The 18,248-nt window shown below is 46.8% G+C and overlaps 2 protein-coding genes across 3 annotated transcripts in view; both read right to left on the bottom strand.

The window, feature by feature from the left end:
- Window positions 1-18,248, bottom strand: part of CMTM8 (CKLF like MARVEL transmembrane domain containing 8) — a 160,400-nt gene that overhangs the window by 8,473 nt on the left and 133,679 nt on the right. The window lies entirely within an intron of this gene.
- Window positions 1-18,248, bottom strand: part of CMTM7 (CKLF like MARVEL transmembrane domain containing 7) — a 51,943-nt gene that overhangs the window by 20,272 nt on the left and 13,423 nt on the right. The gene's annotated exons all lie outside the window — the stretch shown is intronic.

The raw sequence follows: 18,248 nt of genomic DNA, 5'->3' as shown, positions 1-18,248 counted from the left end.
TTGTTGAGGTATAATGTACATCCAGGGTTTTTCAAAGATCACGAGAAATTTAGGTATGTTTAAAGAACATATGTATTTTTTATTTTTTCTTTTCAAAGATTGGCTCATACTGTACATATACCGCTTTCCAAAAAGATAATCATTTTATCATTTGTAGCTGCGACTTATTCAATTATTCTGCTCCAGAGTTCTTATCATGGCCTAGCAAGCTGTTTTTTACCTATTTATTATTTTTGGCTGTCATCCCCAAATGTAAGCCCCGTGATGATGGGGGTTTTAATCACTGTCCAGTTGTTTCCCCACGGCCAGGAACCCTAAATGGTACCTGGGTTCCCCATGGATATTTGGTGAGTACATGAATGAATAGATGGCTGACTGCAATCTGAGACCCTTCTGTGTCCCAGGCACTGTGGGGGGCCCCATTCCACCCACCCCCTCATGCCTGGGAGGGGAGTGAGGTGGTCAGCGGGGCAGGGGCGGGGGCGGGGAGTGGAGTAGAGGAAGTTAGTAAAAGCATCACCCTAGAGAGGTCCCACCTGTACATGTGGGATGAGACCAGGACACTCACTCTTCTCCTGTGCAGCCGGAAACAAGTAGAGGCTTCAAACCCAGAAGCAAGGGGTCATCAGGAAGTGTGTAGAATACACATGCACCTGTTCAGATGTAGATCACGCCAGAGCGATGTTTTAGTTTGAGACAAGCTGACTCTTAAGCTCATATCCCAGCTGAGGCTGCCCCTGCTCACCCTATTCCTCAGTGTGTATACAGCTGAGCCCTGGGCACACAGGTGGGGACCATGACTAATTCCCTGTTGTATCCCCAAGTGCACAGGCCTTCAGTGGTAAACTGAGATCTGAGCCTGGGGTTAAGCTGGATTCTCAACAGCCCTCCTGGGGTAAAAATGGCTGGCTGGCCGGGACGGCCTCCTTACCTTAATCACTTGCCCTCAGGCTCTCCAGGGTTTACCGAAAGGCAGCACTGAATGCGCAGCTTTGCTTCTAGACATAAACAGAAGAGGGGCCACCTGGGGCGCCTGGGTGGCTCAGTTGGTTAAGCGACTGCCTTCAGCTCAGGTCATAATCCTGGAGTCCCGGGATGGAGTCCCGCATCGGGCTCCCTGCTCGGCAGGGAGTCTGCTTCTCCCTCTGACCCTCCTCCCTCTCATGTGCTCTCTCTCTCGTTCTCTCTCTCTCAAATAAATTAAAAAAAAGAAGAGGGGCCGCCTGAGCAGATGCCACCATGACAAGCAAATAGTTTGCCCAGCATTTAGACGCATACTGAAATATTTATGGATGACATAAAACACAGTAGAAGGTCTGCCTCACAATAAGACAGGAGCAAATGGGCATAAGGGATCTTCCGGGGGTGATGGAAATATCCTAAAATGGGATTATGGGAGGGGCTGCACAACTCCGTCAATTGACTAAAAATCACTGAATTGCACACATAAAACCAGGAGCTTTTATGATATGTACATTATACCGCGACAAAGCTGTTAAAGAATAATATGGGGGGATTAAGTGGGTGGGGATATAGTTCAATGAGGACTGGCCATGGGTTGGGGATCGTGACCACTGGCTGAGGGCTACGCAACCATTCACTGTGCTATTCTCTCTACGTTCGTGTACGTTTGAAATTGTCCGTAATAAAGAGTTAAAAAATAAAATGCCCAATAAGCTCAGGGAAAAAACTAATAACTAAGGGACTGAAATTTGCAGTCATCCCTGTTACATCAAGGCACCCGTGGGAGTTAGGGAGCAGTTATTTTTATCTTTAAAATATTTTATTTATTTATTTATTTGACAGAGAGAGACACAGCAAGAGAGGGAGCACAAGCAGGGGGAGTGGGAGAGGGAGAAGCAGGCTTCCCGCCGAGCAGGGAGCCCAATGCGGGGCTCGATCCAAGGACCCCGGGATCACGACCCGAGCCGAAGGCAGACGCCCAACGACTGAGCCACCCAGGCGCCCCTATTTTTATCTTTAAAACTATAAAGCAATAATCCCATGTCATGAGCAATTCTGGCTGTGTGATGCCACGAGGCTTCATCCAAGAGCAGACAACGGTTTTGCTTTCTTCAGATAAACCGAATCCCAACCACAGGGAGACCAGGCGATAAAGTTCTGCACTCACAGGAGTCACCAGCACAAGTACCAGGTGCAGAGAGCGTCTCCGAGGCAAGCAAGCACCCTGGGGTCAGAATGGGGGGGACACGGAAGGGGGGGACCAGGTGGCCCCAGGTGAACAGCTGCCTTCAGGTTCCCACAGTTCTTGGTACAAGGTGGGCTGAACACAGCATGGCCAACCTTCTGCCAAGAATACATGGGACATTCCAGAGCAATGTTTTTCCCGGATTGATTGGAAAAACAGCCAAGCTGCTTCGATCAACTTGGCAGTGCGGTGTGGAAAGCATATCCAAGACCCTGAGATGTCTGGAAATGCACAGTGTGATTTTACAAGCCAAAGAGCCTTGGCGAGCAGAAGAAGCAAGAAGCCTTACACTGAGATGAGACCCATTCCTTCCCTAAAGAGGCAGCTGCCCCATAACACTTCAGATTCATTCTTTTAAAACCTTTCCTCCGCCTGAATCTTACCAACACCTTTGGCTTCTAGACCCTTGCTCTCCAGAAGCTGAGCAGTCTCGTAAACCCTTTCCCAGGGGACAGTCCTCTCAACTCCGGTTTGTGTATCTTTGCTTCTTCTCTAGGAAGCACCCCTACCTGGCCCGTCAGTGCCAAGATAAGGAAATAAAGGGAAAACTCAAGGCAGGGCAGCCAGACTTGAGGCTACGGGGAGCAAGCCACTCACCCAGGTCACCTCGGGTGACCATGCTTGGGGTAAGGACACAGGCAGCCACCTCAGCACCGCTCCGAACAGGCCTCAGGAAGAGCTGGTAGGCAGCCCTCGTCGCTCAGGGCACAGCCTACATGTGGGCATCTTCCCCCCCGGACTGCGTCACACACTCCAGGGCTGAGCCCCTCATCCCACACTCTCCACAGGGAGCAGCCCCTTTCCATCTGTCACTGCCCAGAACCAGTCCCTGCATGGGCCTTGGATCTCCCTTATGTCCTGTTGACAATGCGGTCTCTGCTTCAGCCGGCTGGATCCAGGGTCAGGTGACACACAAGCTTCTAGGCCAGCAATGTCCAACAGGATTTTCTGTGATGGTGGAGACGTTCTCTACCTGTGTGGGCAGTATGGTAGGCAATGGCCGCGAGTGGCCATGGAGCACTTGAAACATGGCTGGTGAGGGGAGCGCCTGGGTGGTGCAGTCAGTTAAGCGACCAACTCTTGGTTTCAGGTCAGGTCGTGATCTCAGGGTCCTGGGACCGAGCCCCACGTCGGGTTCCACGCTCAGTGTGGAGTCTGCCTGAGACTCTCTCTCCTTCTCCCTCTGCCCCTCCCTACTGCTCTTCCTCTCGCTCAAACGAATAAAAAAATCTTAAAAAAAAAAAGGGATGTTGCTGGTGTGACTGAGGAACTGAATTGTTAATTTATGTTTAACTGATTTAAATTGAAATAGCCACATGTGCCCGGTGGCTACCATATCATACAATTCTATACTGTCCACGAAGCATTCTCTGTCCTTCTGTTCCCCAGACTGAAGGGGCCTCTCCCTTCTCCAGCGCCTCACTCCCATCCCATCTACCATATCCTCTTTCCGGTCTCACGCCCCTCACAAGATGAAACGCCGTGCAGATCCAGGCAGGGTCTGGGCCTCCCTGGATCTCACAAAGGAACCATTCAGTGAGAGAACTCACTTACCAAGTGCTTTGTCCCTCCTTGGATTAAGTATCGGGCTTCTAGGAATGGCTGTTCATATAGTCCAGAGAGGTTGGTGACCTTCCACAGATACGAGAAGAGAGTGGATGCTCCAGCCATCAGTTCTATTCTACGTAAATCCAATTTTATGTCTGACAGGCAGCTTGACTTTGGTACAGCGAACTGCCTCAGCTCAATGGCTGCTGCCACTTTCTAGCCGTGAGGCCTCGCTTTTCCAGACCTCAAGTTCCTCATCCAGATAGCATACCTTACAAGGACGGTGTGAGGAAAAAAACCAGTGAACACATGTACCTCTGGGCTTAACACCCAACTATCAAATATCTATAAAAATGCATATCCTTTGATTCAACAGCATCACCTCTAGTAAATTATCCTATTAAAACACTCATGGATTAAAAAAAAGTACTCACAGATATAAGCCAAGATTTATTTATAAGAATAACACAGTGTTACAAAAGTGAAAACATTTTTAAAAACCTAAATATTCAATAGTACATTGATTAAATTATGGCTCATCCTCATGATAAAATACTATGTATCCATTAACGAAAATGTTCACCTAGCTAAGAAAAAAAAAAGAAAATCAGGCACAAAGCTGTAATTCCTCCCACCACCCACCCCACAAATAAAACTAGAGACAATATATGTAAAGGACACAACCACAGACAAAATGTTAACTGTGAAAATTCTGGTGTGATGGCATTATGGGTGGTTTTTATTCCCTGTGTGTTTTCTTCATATTTTTTTTAAATGTCTACATTGAGATGTATTACTTTCATATGGCAAACATAAACAACCTTGCTTTAATAACACGGGAAGATATTCCCAACATAGTAATAAATATAAAAAAGTTCCCAAAGTGACAAAGGTCACAATGTGAAAATATACTTGCAGGTATGGCGAGAGAAAAAAATGGAAGCCAAGTCCCCAGCATGTGGTTCGTACTCATTGTAACTCAGGGTTTTAGGTGAGGGGTGTGGATGCTCTAGTTTGTTCAGGATAATCCCAGTTTATGCTCCAGACCAGCTGGCCAGTTGGTGTCCCCCTTAGCTCTCAAAAGTGTTCTGCTAATCTATACACTTAACCTAATCATAACAGGTTCTAATTTTCCCATTTGTGTTTTCTAATATTTCTAAATTCTAATGAACATAATGTGTTTCCTTAATTATAATTTGTAAATCCGCAATACACACACACACACACACACACACTGATGCTGTTGAGATTGGAATGTAATTTACAACAGACTGGCGCTCCTGACCTCCCCGTGCTCCTAGATTCTAAAATTAGTGGTGGGTCTTACAGTCAATAGGATCTTGGAACCAAGACAACACAACATATTAATTCAGAAATGGGAAAACAAAGAAAATCTATTAAATGCTCTTTTTTTTAAGATTGTAAGACCTAAAAACTGGATAAAATCAGCTGGGTAAGACCCCTGTGTGTAGCCATGGTCTTACCGGTAGAAGGAGCTAGTGTTTCTCAGAGGTTCCCTGATGAGGTGATTAACAAAATAAAAGAGTGTGACTGCCAAGGGATTTTCTCCAGGACTGGAAGGGGGCGGGGAAGGGCTTTCCAGCCCTTGCTGGGATCTGAGCGGGTTTTTTTACTATTTCTATGAATGGCTAATTTCATTAGGCATGGGGATAAATTCTATTATTGCCCCCATTCCACAGCCAAGGAAACTGAGGCATGGAAGAGGCATCTGCCCTAGGTCGTAGAGCTGTATGCACAGAGGTGGGATTCAGGTTTTCCATCTGGCTCCAGAATGGACTTCTTAATGACAGTATACTGCTTCCTGCCTCTTTTATGTTTTTCCCAAGCTGTGAGACTGAGCAGATGAATGCATCAGCAAAGCCCTAACTTGTAAAGCTTTCCCCAGGGCTCAGTGGTCTGGGGGGGCAGGGGCGGAGGGGAGGACTGGAACAAAAGGCTTAACCCAGCTCTCCGCAGCCAAATATTCTGATTCCCTTGGCCTCAGTAATGAGGTGTAAAAAGAGTACCCAACACTCTATCTGTGCACTGTCACCGAGTGTGTCTCCCCCAAATGGCCACAGCAACATTTCCAGTCTCATAGACTCTTCCAGAACCTTGCTGTTTCTCATCAAGAAGCAGAATCTATTTCCCCTCTCCCCAACTCAGCAGCCTTGCCAGCCACCTAGAATGTGGTGGAAAACACACTGCATGCCTCCCAAAGCTGGGTCACAGATCTCAGTACTGACTTCCTTCTGGCCCTCTGTCTTAGGACGCTCACCCCTGGAACCCTGACACCACGTTATGAGGAGGCTCAGCCTCTTGGAGAGGCCACACATAAAGTGTCCGGCCCCCAGCCCCAGCTAAGGGCCCCAGTCACCAACCAGCATTAGCCATGACATGGGAGAGAGTGAGACATCAGTTCATTCCAGCCCCAGCTTTCAAGTCTTCCCAGCCCAGGTCTTATCACTACGGAGCAAAGACAAGCCCACTTCACTGTGTCCTGCCAAATTCCTGAGCCACAGAATTCCAGAAAAGAAGTGGTTGTTTTATGCCACCAAATTCTGGGGTAACTTCATATGCCACCAGGGTAGCTGGACTAGGAGCAAAAACAGAAGAGGCCCCGCTTGGTCTGTTTTGAAAGTAGCATATGAATTGTTCTGGGTTTCGGGTTTTGATTCTTTGTACAGGGAAGTAGAGATCTGTCCAGAGGGCAGCGATGGGCGCAGATGAGAGACAGCCAACATCTGTGACCCATACCTGGGACTCAGGCTTCGAAATGTCCCCTCAGCAGAGATGTTCTCGGGCCAGGCTCAGCGGGAAGGTAGCTGTCACGCCGCTAAATACTGTATAATGAATCCGCCATGGTAAGGATGACAGAGAGCCCGCCTCCATCCTGCGTCCCTGAGGGGATGCTCATCCTCAATCATCTGCAGACTAGAGGCTCTGACCGAGCTAAAACCGCCGCACCTGGAGGCCCAAGCTTGCTTGAAGTAAATGCAAAATGCCCGTGATGGTCAGAGGCAACTTTTGAGAGCTCTTGGTTTGGGCCACCCTGTCACCGTGAATCCACGAGGGAGAAGTAGGAGGACAAAGAACCGCCAGCTCTACATGCCCTGAGCAGTTCAGCTTGTAAGAATCATCTATGTATGCTTCCTGGTACGACTTCATTTGAAAACGGATCCAACTACCAAATATATCTACATGCACTCCACGTGCTGCTGAACACGTAGGTTTTGGGTTTGATGAGTTCACACTGCCTAACGTGTGCTCTATGGCCATGCCATCTTCCAATCCCCCCCCTTTTTTAAAGATTTTATTCATTTATTTGAAAGAAGGAGAGCATGAGCAGAGGGAGGAGAGAGGGAGAGGCAGAAGTAGACTCCTCACTGAGCAGGGAGCCCGACGCGGGGCTCGATCCCAGGACCCTGAGATTATGACCTGAGCTGACGGCAGATGCTTAACCAACTGAGGTACCCAGGAGCCCTCCTACCCCTTTTCTTTACTCAATCTACTGGCCTGAGGGGCCCAGAGGATGGGAGACATGTGGACAGTGCTGAGTCACTCCAGTGACCCCAGCAGAACCCAGCGCACATCAGATGACAGAAGCCAACCCCCAGCCTTGGAAGCAAGCCTAGTTCATGATTAGCAGGGCCAACCCCCCCGACCTCAGTCACGTGAGCAATAAACACTTATTGTCATATGCCACCAAAGGTTTATGACTATTTGTCAGGCAGCAAAAGCTAACTCATACATCTGATTTCAGAACGGCCCTGGTTTCCCAGCCAGGCAACCCTAGTTTTTAAAATGGAAAGAAGAGGGCGCCTGGGTGGCTCAGTTGGTTAAGCGACTGCCTTCGGCTCAGGTCATGATCCTGGAGTCCCGGGATCGGGTCCCGCATTGGGCTTCCTGCTCGGCAGGGAGTCTGCTTCTCCCTCTGACCCTCCTCCCTCTCATGCTCTCTGTCTCTCATTCTCTCTGTCTCAAATAAATAAATAAAATCTTAAAAAAAAAATAAAATGGAAAGAAGAGGGGCGCCTGGGTGGCTCAATCAGTTGAGCATCCAACTCTTGATTTCAGCTCAGGTCATGATCTCAGCGTCCTGGGATGGAGCCCCGTGTTGGGTTCCATGCTCAGCAGGGAGTTGGCTTGGGTTTCTCTCTCCCTCTCCCTCTGCCCCCCTTCCCTGCTTGCGCTCGCATGCCCTCTCTCTTTCTCTCTAAAAGAAATAAATATTTAAAAATAAAATAAAAAGGAGAGAAGAATAAAGCTATTAATTCAGGGATTATTTAGGAAGGACCAACCACGTTGCCAGCCCTGTGCTCAGCACGAGGGATACAAGGCTACATTGGTCTCCCCTTTGCCAAAGACAATCCTAAGGAAACCGTGATGCAGGGTAACTGGTTACGCTGCTCCGGACTTTGGCGGCTGTCCTGGAGAAGTAAATATTTGGAGAAGCTATGGGGCCAGTCTCAGCAGGAGGTCTGGCATCCAGCCCTGGGCCAGGTGCCAGAAGTGAGTGCCTGTTGAATCTGAGAATGTGGGCGTGGGAGGCCTTGATTAAAAACCCAGGCAGCTTAATGCCAAAAAAGTGCCAGCCTGGGGAAGAAGAAATTAGTCTGGGATAAAAAATGACAAGGCAAGTATACAAGAACCATTAAGGGATTGTAAGCTTGTGTCACTGATGGAAAACCACAGTTGTTAAGGACATCTGATCATCATAGGGGAGGAGGAGAGGAGGGAGTCTTGAGTGTTGGCCAAAGGCTGGTGCCCAATGAGAGTAAGTACAGCTGAGTGGGGGTACTAAAGCATGGCTGGCAACCTCTACAGGTCCAACAGTCACTCAGCAAACACAAGTATTAGTGGGCCAGTCAACCACTCTGGGACTCAGTTTCCTCATCTTTAAAAGGGGGGATAATAAAACCTACCATACTGAGTTGATATAAGGATTAAATGAGCCGATTTGGGCAAAACATTTAGAATAGCCTGGAACATCTCTAGGAAACACTCAACAAAGATTCGGTATTAAAAGTCCTTTCAGGGGTTTGTTGGGAAGAGTAAATGGGATGTTTGAGAAGCTCTTAGCACAGACCAGGTCTTAAACAGTGATTCACCTAAATACAGCGTGTTGGCCCTCGGAGATGTGCACAGTGTAAGGACAGCTTAGACACAGGCCTTGTCCTAAAGGGTAAGGAGCTTCAGACCCAGATACAAGTACCTTAAAAGAAAACAGGACAAATGCAGTCCAGGAGGTGCAATTTGTGAGGAAGGGTCTTGGAAAAGGGAGAAGGTCAGGCATGTCCTCTGCGAGAAGCGGACGTGGCCCTTGTAAGGACTCTGTAGGAGGTAGGATTTGAACATACAGGGAAGGGAACATGGGGCCTTCCAGAAGAGGGAGCATTACAAAGGAAGGCCTAGGGGTGCAAAAGGATAGGGCATATTTGGGACTAGGTGAGGCGTCCATCTGTAGCAAACCCCACCTGTGGGTAAAGGGGCATGATGGGAACGAAGCTGGCAGGGAGGGTGGGCATCAGATTCCAGGCTGAGAAAGTAGACATTATTGATGGGCAATGGGGAGCCAGTGAAGGTTACTGAGCAGAGAAGAGCCACAGGCAGAACTGTATCTCTGGACACAGAATCCAGGAACAGGTGGACTGGAGATGGGGGAGAAGAGACTCTGGTCAGTCAGGAGGAGGTTGTGTCAGTTCCAGCAAGACAATGAGGACTAGACTCAGGGCACCAGCCAGAGGGGACAGGTGGGAGAGGAGGTCAGCAGGTGGCCCGCGAGGACCCAGCCTGCATGACGATGCGGGGAGCAGACCCCCCTCCAACCACCAGATCCAGGCAGCTGGTGAGCTCCAACAGGAAACTCCCCTTGCTAGCTCAGTAGGGAGGTAGCTGCCTCAGATTCCTCAGAGTGCTGACAAAATGCTCAAAATGAGCCGGCAATTTCATCTGTCCAAACACTTCCACACACGAAACCACAGATTAAAGAAAAATCTGCCAGGCCTCACCGTTTCTGCAGGCCATTAGCTGTCCCCTCTGCTGCTCTCTGACCCCGTTCTGGAGAGCGACCCCCCCCCCCCCAGGGGCCCCCTCCCGCCTGCCCTCTGGCTGCCTGAGCTTCTAGAGAGCACAAAGCCTGCCCATGGGGAACCACCTCCTTCCACCAGGCCAGAGCAGGGGGCGTGTGGACACCTCGCTCTTTCTGCCTCCCTCCTCCAGCTACCCTGTCCCCGGATCAAAGCCACGACTACTGTGACCTGCATGGCCAGGTTCAACGAAGTCATTTCAGAAGGCAGGTGTCAAGTAGGCCCTTCTCCGATGTCTGCATTCTCCTCTGCTCTCTCACTCCTGAGTCATCTTTGTGGCCAGGTGAAAACAAAGACCTCCCTTCAGAAAGTTCTCCACCCGCTTGGCCTTCACTCATTAAAAATAACCTAGGAAGGCTGGCACCCAGCCAGTCCCTGCATTTCCCCTAACCCGCCCTGCAGGGTCACTGTGAGTCCTCCTTGCCTCCACAAAAGCCTCCTGGTGACAAGACAAAGAGGGCCTTTCAGTCCCCAGGAAGCAGCCCTGCTTCTGTCTGGGTCCCCGGATGCCTTTGAAGAAAGCAGAGAGGGTGTGGCCTAAACAAAGCCCCGCCCCCCCCACACCTGCCGATGGGGAAGGGCCCACTCGGATTAATCCAACACAAACACACAGCTTTCCAAAGGCAGTCGGGCAACAGGGCATTTAGCACCTCAGTAAGGGGAGGCCCCTCAACTTGAATCCAGCGACTGGGCTCAAATGCTTCTTCCTAAATCCTGTTTCTGAACTGAGCTCAGAATCTCATGTTTGTTTTGTTTTTTTAACATGTGGGCAGAAGTGAGAAATAGGTAAAGCCAAAAAGAACAGCAGTCGAAGGAAGAGGAAAGAGAGACAAGGATTCTGAGTAACCCACATCAGACTCTTAGTATGTAAATGTCTTGAAGGGACAGACTGAAAGTGGGTGGAATCATTAGTAAGCTTATGGATAAACTTTTTCTAGGCTAGCAAAATCCCTCAACAAAATATTAGCATATCAAATCCAACAATATATAAAAAAAATATAAATGCACAACAAGTGACTAAACTTTATTCCAGGAAGGCATGGCTGGTTCAACATTTGAAAATCAACGTATATGTCATATTAACAGACCAAAGACGAAAAACCAAACATGAAAAAGAAGGAGGGGGAGGAATGCACCGATTAATAGAGAAACTTGAGAGGGGCACCTGGGTGGCTCAGTCAGTTAAGCGTCTGACTCTTGATTTTGGCTCAGGTCATGATCTCAGGGTCTTGAGATCAAGTCCTATGTTGGGCTCCATGCTGGGCATGGGGCCTGCTTAAGATTCTCTCTCTCCCTCTGCCTCCCCCACTCCCGCATGCATGCTAGCTCTCTCTCAAAAAAAAATTTCATTTAAAAATAAAAGAAACTTGAGAGACATTTAATGAAATACAATGTGTGGTTTTTGTTTGGATCTTTATTTTAACAAACCAGTTGTTTAAACACACACACACAATTGAAGACCCCTGAACAGACTGGATATTTGATGATGTTAAAGAATTACTGTTAGTTTTTTAAGTTGTGACAATAGTAATATAATATAAGTGTTTGTTATTAAAAAAGAATGCGTACTGAAATACGGAGTCTAGGATTTGCTCTAAAATAATCTGTGGGGTAGATCAGAGACATAGATGAAACGAGAGTGGCCATGTATTGATAATTGTTTTAGCTGCGTGATGGGTAGGTGTGGGGTCATTATACTATTCTCAGCATGCTTATGCTGAAAATTTCCCATAATAAAAACTTTAAAAAGCAAGATACCCACAGTGAGTATAAGCAAACTATAGAAACAATGTTGCCACAGGGAAGGGTGGCCACAGAACAGAGGTGTATAGAAACTTTTCCCAACTTACCCTTTTAGACTTTGTGGGTTTCTTTGTTGTTGTTGTTGTTGTTTTTCTTGAGAGAGAGAGAGAGCACGTTGAGCGGGGGGATGGAGGGGCTGAGGGAGAGAGAATCTCAAGCAGACTCTGTACCCAGTGTGGAGCCCAATGCAGGGCTGGATCTCATGACTCTGAGATCAGGACCTGAGCTGAAATCAAGAATCAGATGCTTAATGGACTGAGTCACCCAGGCACCCCTAGGCTTTGTGAATTCTGAACTGAACTATGTGAATATATATAATTATATATGTTATATATTGAGTATATATTATATATAATATGTATATTATATATTTTTAAAATAATTTAAAATGTTAAAAACTAGCAACTGTAGCAGAGATGGCTAAGTGATATCAAAATCTGTACTCCTTCCAAAGTACAGAGCTGTAGGTGAGAAGTGGTGCCTAGCCAGGGAATAAGGAAGAGCAAGGGCTACTGTGTGAAAGCACTGGAATTGAGGGTCTTTTTGTTACAGAAGCTAGTGTTAAACTAATACAGTTAAGAGCTGGGAGAAATGCTGTGAATGAAAAGAAGGTTATAATGAAGATGTAAACCAGTAAACTCTGAATACAAACAAAATTGACCAAAGTTGTTTTAATAATAACTTCTAGTTATTATAACTTATAATGGTCAATGAACTAGCTCATTCATTTGTTCCCATGACATTTCACTATCTCTATGGACCATATACATGCTGTAAATTAGAAATCATTTTGAAATCAACAAAATAACATACCTATGCTCTGAGCGAATAATCCTCTCTCTCGGAATTTATCTTAAGAAAATGAATGCTAACCAGAAGAAAGCTCTAGTACCCATTGTAAAACAGAGGTTGACAATTTTTTTTTTTTTTTGAGAGAGAGAGAGAGCACAAGTGGGGAGGGGCAGAGCGAGAAGGAGAGAATCTTTTTTTTTTTTTTAAAGATTTTATTTATTTATTTGAGAGAGAGAGAATGAGAGAGAGCACATGAGAGGGGGGAGGGTCAGAGGGAGAAGCAGACTCCCTGCTGAGCAGGGAGCCCGATGCGGGACTCGATCCAGGGAGTCCAGGATCATGACCTGAGCCGAAGGCAGTCGCTTAACCAACTGAGCCACCCAGGCGCCCGGAAGGAGAGAATCTTAAGCAGACTCCAGGCTTAACACGGAGCCCGTCATGGGGCTCAGTCTCATGATTCTGAGATTGTGACCTGAGCCAAAATCAAAAGTTGGATGCTCAACAGAGTGAGCCACTCAGGCACCCTGAGAGATTAACAAATTTTTTTTGTAAAGGACCAGTAAGTCAGTATTTTAGGCTTTGAGGGCCATACAATCTCTGTTACTACTCAGCTCTGCCATCACGGTGCAAAAGAAGCTGTATGCAATATACATCAGTGAACAAGTTTGGCTGTGTTCCAATAAAACTTTATTTACAAAAACAGGTGGCAGGCCGGATTGGGACGGGGGGCTATAGTTTGCCAACCTCTGCAAATGTTCAATGTAATATCATTTATGGCAGCTAAAAGCTCAAAAACAACCCACATGTTCAAAAGTGAATGGTTAAGTAAATTAAAGAACATCCGTTTAGATGATTGTACACCTTATGCACAATTATGAAGACTTTAGAGCAACAGAGACATGTTACTAAATACTGAATTTTGTAATTAAAAAAAAGAGAGGAAGCAGAATCCATGATTATAATCAGTAGGATTACAGCTCCGCAAACTTCATGTACACACTCAGCCAAGGACCAAAATAGATCATCTGTGGAATTTGTGGAATGGTGGGGCCATGGGTGAATTTTGTTTTTAGTTTCTGTGGCTAGCAGCAATTCCATATTCTACCACAACCAAAAAGCCCATTTTGTGAACTGACCGAGATGATTTCAAACCCTCTACCTTTTCTCTCAATGCTGGGCCTTTGCAAAGGCTGTTTCCTCCTCCAGGACACTCCCGCCTTGTCCCTTCCCATCCTCAGGGGAGGTTCCTTCCCCAGGAAAGTCTGACTATGGACTAGAGAGGACCCCTGTTATCTGTGCTCCCAGTGGCCCGTACTTCCTGCTTCATGATGCTCACCACCCTTACGCTAACCACACTTCACTGACTCAAAGATGCTCAGTCTTGCTCATTTTTACTTCCCTCGACTCGGGGCTGTAACTTACAAATACTGTCGGCCAGACCAGTATCTAGTTATCTCTGTCTGCCATCTGCCAATGTGCCTGCATCACAATATTTGGAAGGGTGTCAGCGGCATGGAGGAACATTCCAGAGACAGGAGTGGCGCACTCTTTGAAGCCCCAAGAACCAGAGGTTTGTGGGGCTGAGATGGCGGGATGGGGAGTCAGGGAGGTTTAGCATCACTGCCAGAGTGGGAGTCAAAAACCAGCCTATGAGCCCAGCACCAATGGCTTTTAGTTCTTTTACGGACTCTTCTCCATTGCTCACACCTCTCGATGGCACAAAGAACAACAGGGTGTGTAAAAATACTTAAAAAGGGGGTGCCCGGGTGGCTCCGATGCTTAAGCGTCTGCCTTCGGCTCAGGTCATGATCCCAGGGTCCTGGGATCAAGTCCCGCTTCGGGCTCCCTGCTAGGCGGGAAGCCTGCTTCTCCCTCTGCCTCTGTCTCTCTCTCTCTGACTCTTACGAATAAATAAATAAAACATTAAAACAATACTTAAAAAGAAAAAAGGAATTTAGAAGAGGAGGGCTCTGACGGTAAAGAGGTTGTAGGAATATCTTAAGCAATTTATTTTCCTTCATCAAGTTTTTCTTTTTATATACTCACAAGCAGATAAAATTTCAATTTAATCAAGTCTAAAAGAACTCTTCTAGGGGTGCCTGGGTGGTTCAGTTGGTTAAAGTGTCTGACTCTTGATTTCGGCTCAGGTCATGATCTCAGGGTCCCCCCACTCCCAAGTCGCACTCCACACTGGCATGGAGCCTGCTTAAGATTCTCCCTCTCCCTCTCCTTCTGCCCCTCCCCTCCCCTCTCTCTTCCTCTCACATAAGTAAGTAAATAATAAAAATGAAAGAACACTTCCATTGAGCATAAAATAAAAATTCTAAGTAAGAGATTTGTCATAGAATTGCCATTTTCTTTCTTTCTCAGCAGTGCCTAAAACAGCGGTGCCTAAAACAGCGGTGCCTCAGAGGTAATGAAACATGTCAATTGTTCAGGGTCTGGATTTTCTGCCCCCAGGGGAGAGGCGGATGTGCCTTGTTCATCCCTGGAGCCTCAGCCTCGGTCCCAGCCCAGGGCGGAGCGAATAGGCATTAATTATCTGATGAAGTCCCTTGAAATAGCGCCCTGCCAGGCAAAGGGCCACACCCCAGGGTTAGCATCTGAGTCAGAAATAGAAATCCAAAAGTGAGCTCGCCACATCTGGCCTTTGATTCTTTTAGCCTTTAATCCAATACAGTAATGCCACTATTCAGTGTTGCCTGGCGTTGTGTTAAATTCGGAGTCCTGTCCTGACAGCTTGACAAACTGACAGACACTTCCCTCATCCCTAGGCTTCTCTGTTTGCTTTGGTGCAGGACCCCGCTGTTTTGACTGGGTGAGTTAGTGGAAACCTGTCAATGCAACTAAATAAGAAAGAAAGGCCACTCTGACTTTATCAGACACTCCAGGATCCTAACCTCTCCTTGCTGGCATCCCACCTGCATCTTCCTTGGCCTCTCCTCCCTCTGCAGGGAGACCCCCCGGCCCTTCCTGGCCTGAAGTTAGCGCCCCGGGCACCATGGTGCTTCCAGGCCTGGCACAGGGGCCCTTTCCACACCGGGCCCCACCCCCCCCCCCCCGCCCCAGCCCTCCACAGGCACCTCCCCACGCAGCATTACCACATCTTCCAAGGAAGATCCAGGTCTCAAGCATTTCATCCGGGCTGACTTTTTTGAAGGGAGTGCTATGACCAGGGCTTTGGCAAGAAAATATACTTTCACTCATTAAAAACAAAGCTGGGCGCCTGGGTGGCTCAGTCAGTTGGGTGTCTGCCTTCACTCAGGTCATGAGCCCAGGGTCCTGGGATTGAGCCCCGCATCGGGCTCCCTGCTCAGCGGGGAGTCAGCTTTTCTCTCTCTGTCAAATAAATAAAATCTTAAAAAAAAAAAGAACTGCTCGGAAGGAATCAGGACCGGGCGACAGGACAGGGTGATGGGGTTAGGGTGGTGTTAGGGGGATGACTTCCTACGAGGGCCTTGGAAAAGGCCCCTCAGGGGCAGGACAGGGAGCCGTCCAGTGGGGAGGCAAACAGTCTCTACCCCTGGCTTTATTTCTGTTTCCTGATCTATAAAAGATGAAAAATAGGGCCTTGGAGCCTCCACATACAGCTAACAGAAAAGGAAAGAGGAGAGAATCCTGCCCCTTAAGAGCCTCCGGCAGGAAGCGACAAATACCTCTTCTACTCTGACTCCAGTGGTGAGAACTAGTGACAGAGCGACGCGGACACAGACGACACAGACGACAGGAAATGTCTGGCTACACAGCTACCAATCAGGAAGCATCCCGCACCGGGAAGGAGGGAGCATGAGCTAAATACCTGTCATTGCGTTGAACCCTGTACCCCGGTAACTGACTGTGTAATTACTGTGAATTCAGATGCTTGCAACGAAATATGAAAAAGAGTAGTACCTAAATGATAGGGCTATCGGGAAGATTAAATGAGGACATTCATGTCAAACTCATAGACTAGGAATTGGTAGGTGATGAGTCCTCAATTAATTTTAGCCATTGTCCCAAGGATGTGACATTTGAGCTAAGTGTCTCTTTTTTGTTTTTGGTTCTTTTTTTGACTAGGACGTGCAGTTAAGCTCCACGTGAACTATTAACTATTAACTTAAGATAGGAAGTTTACAAAAGGGTCTGTTGTGAGAACAAAAGCACTAAAATCAAGATAAGATGTGTGCCATGATCCAAACATGTTTTCTTCCCCTTCTTCTTTTTGCATCAACTGTAGCTACAAAATACTGCCCTCCAAACCAACTTTAATATCCAATGATGGGGTGGCTCTGTCCTGGATTCTTCGGAAATGTCAAGGTCATGAAAGACAAGAAGGACTGTTCCAGATTGAAGGAGATTGAGGAAACAGGACAAGTGAATATAACTCGTGATCCAGGATGGGATCCTAGAGGAGAAAAGGGACATTAATTGGTCAACTGGCGAAATCTGAATAAGGCTGGTAGAGGAGCTAATAGGGCTGGTGTCAATAATTTCCTGGTTTAGGTAACTGTACTGAAATTATGTAGGACTTAGGAAATGCACACTTTTATAAAAGAGTACTTCTGGACAAAAGAGCATGATGTCTGCAGCTTACTCTCAACTGATTGAAAGAAAAAATAACGTGTGTGTGTGTGTGTGTGTGTGTATGGAAAATGATTAGACAAGTGTGTTAAACGGTTAACGGTTGAGAACCTGGGGGGAAAGGTATATGGAGAATTCTCTGTACTGTTCCTGTAAAGTTTCTGTAAATCTGGAATTATTTATAAATAAAAAGTACAAAAGTATTTATAATTTAGAGACTTAAGTCATTGGGCACTTCTCCCAACATTTTTTTTATTTTTATAGATTTAAAAAATTTTTATTTTATCTGAGAGGGAGAGAGGGAACACAAGCAAGGGGAGGGGCAGAGGGAGAGGGAGAAGCAGACTCCCTGCTGAGCAAGGAGCCCAATGCGGGAGTCGATCCCAGGAACCCCGGGATCACGACCTGAGCCGAAGGCAGATGCTTAATGACTGAGCCCCTACAAACCTTTTTTAAAAAATTGCAACTATTTCACAAGCAGAGCTAACGTGACCTCCTTAAGACATATTTTTGGGCTGCAATATCCTATCTTTAAAAATCTACTGGAATGCTATAAAATTTATTTGGCAATCTAATGGTTTGGGGGAATTGGGGACACTTCACTCGATGCCTGCAGAAAGCCAGAAGCAGCTCTTCTTTGGAAGGTACTCTTCATCTTTTGTCTCTACTCTGCCATCTGAGAATGACTGTCCGATGTTCTCTTCATGTTTGCTCTATCTTTATGGTTCTGCTTTTCTCAGCAGAATTTCAAGGACCGCTTCTTTTTTTGAATAAGCTATTAAGGAAAAAGATGTACCAAAATAAAGAAGATTGAGATGTAATTGTCATCCAGAGTGTCATAGGATGGCCATCTCTTCTCTGAAACACTGTTCTAGAAACGAGCAATGCTTCTACAAGGAGAAAATATTCAATGTCTACAGTCTACGATGCCGAGGATTTTTAGAATCTGATCACAATGGAAAGTCTGGAACTGGTTGTACTAGTTTCCTGTGGTTGTTGTAAAAAGTTACTATAAAGTTGGTGGCTTAGAATAACAGAAATTTATTCTTTCACAAGTCTATAAGTCAGAAGTGGAAATCAGTATCACTGGGCTTAACCCAAGGTCAGCAGGACTGAGTTTTCCCTGGTGATTCTAGAGAGAATCCATTCATTGCTTCTTCCAGCCTCCGGTGGCTTTCCTGGTGTTCTTGGGCTCATGGCCACATAACCACAATCTCCACCACATCTTCACATCACCGTTGGAGAAG

The sequence above is a fragment of the Mirounga angustirostris genome, unplaced genomic scaffold (genome assembly GCF_029215605.1).
Source record: "Mirounga angustirostris isolate CCGP_5_RB_7025 unplaced genomic scaffold, mMirAng1.0.hap1 SCAF_1, whole genome shotgun sequence".
Classification (NCBI taxonomy): domain Eukaryota; kingdom Metazoa; phylum Chordata; class Mammalia; order Carnivora; family Phocidae; genus Mirounga; species Mirounga angustirostris.
Note: the sequence above shows the minus strand (reverse complement) of the source record. Positions and strands in the feature narration are given on the sequence as shown.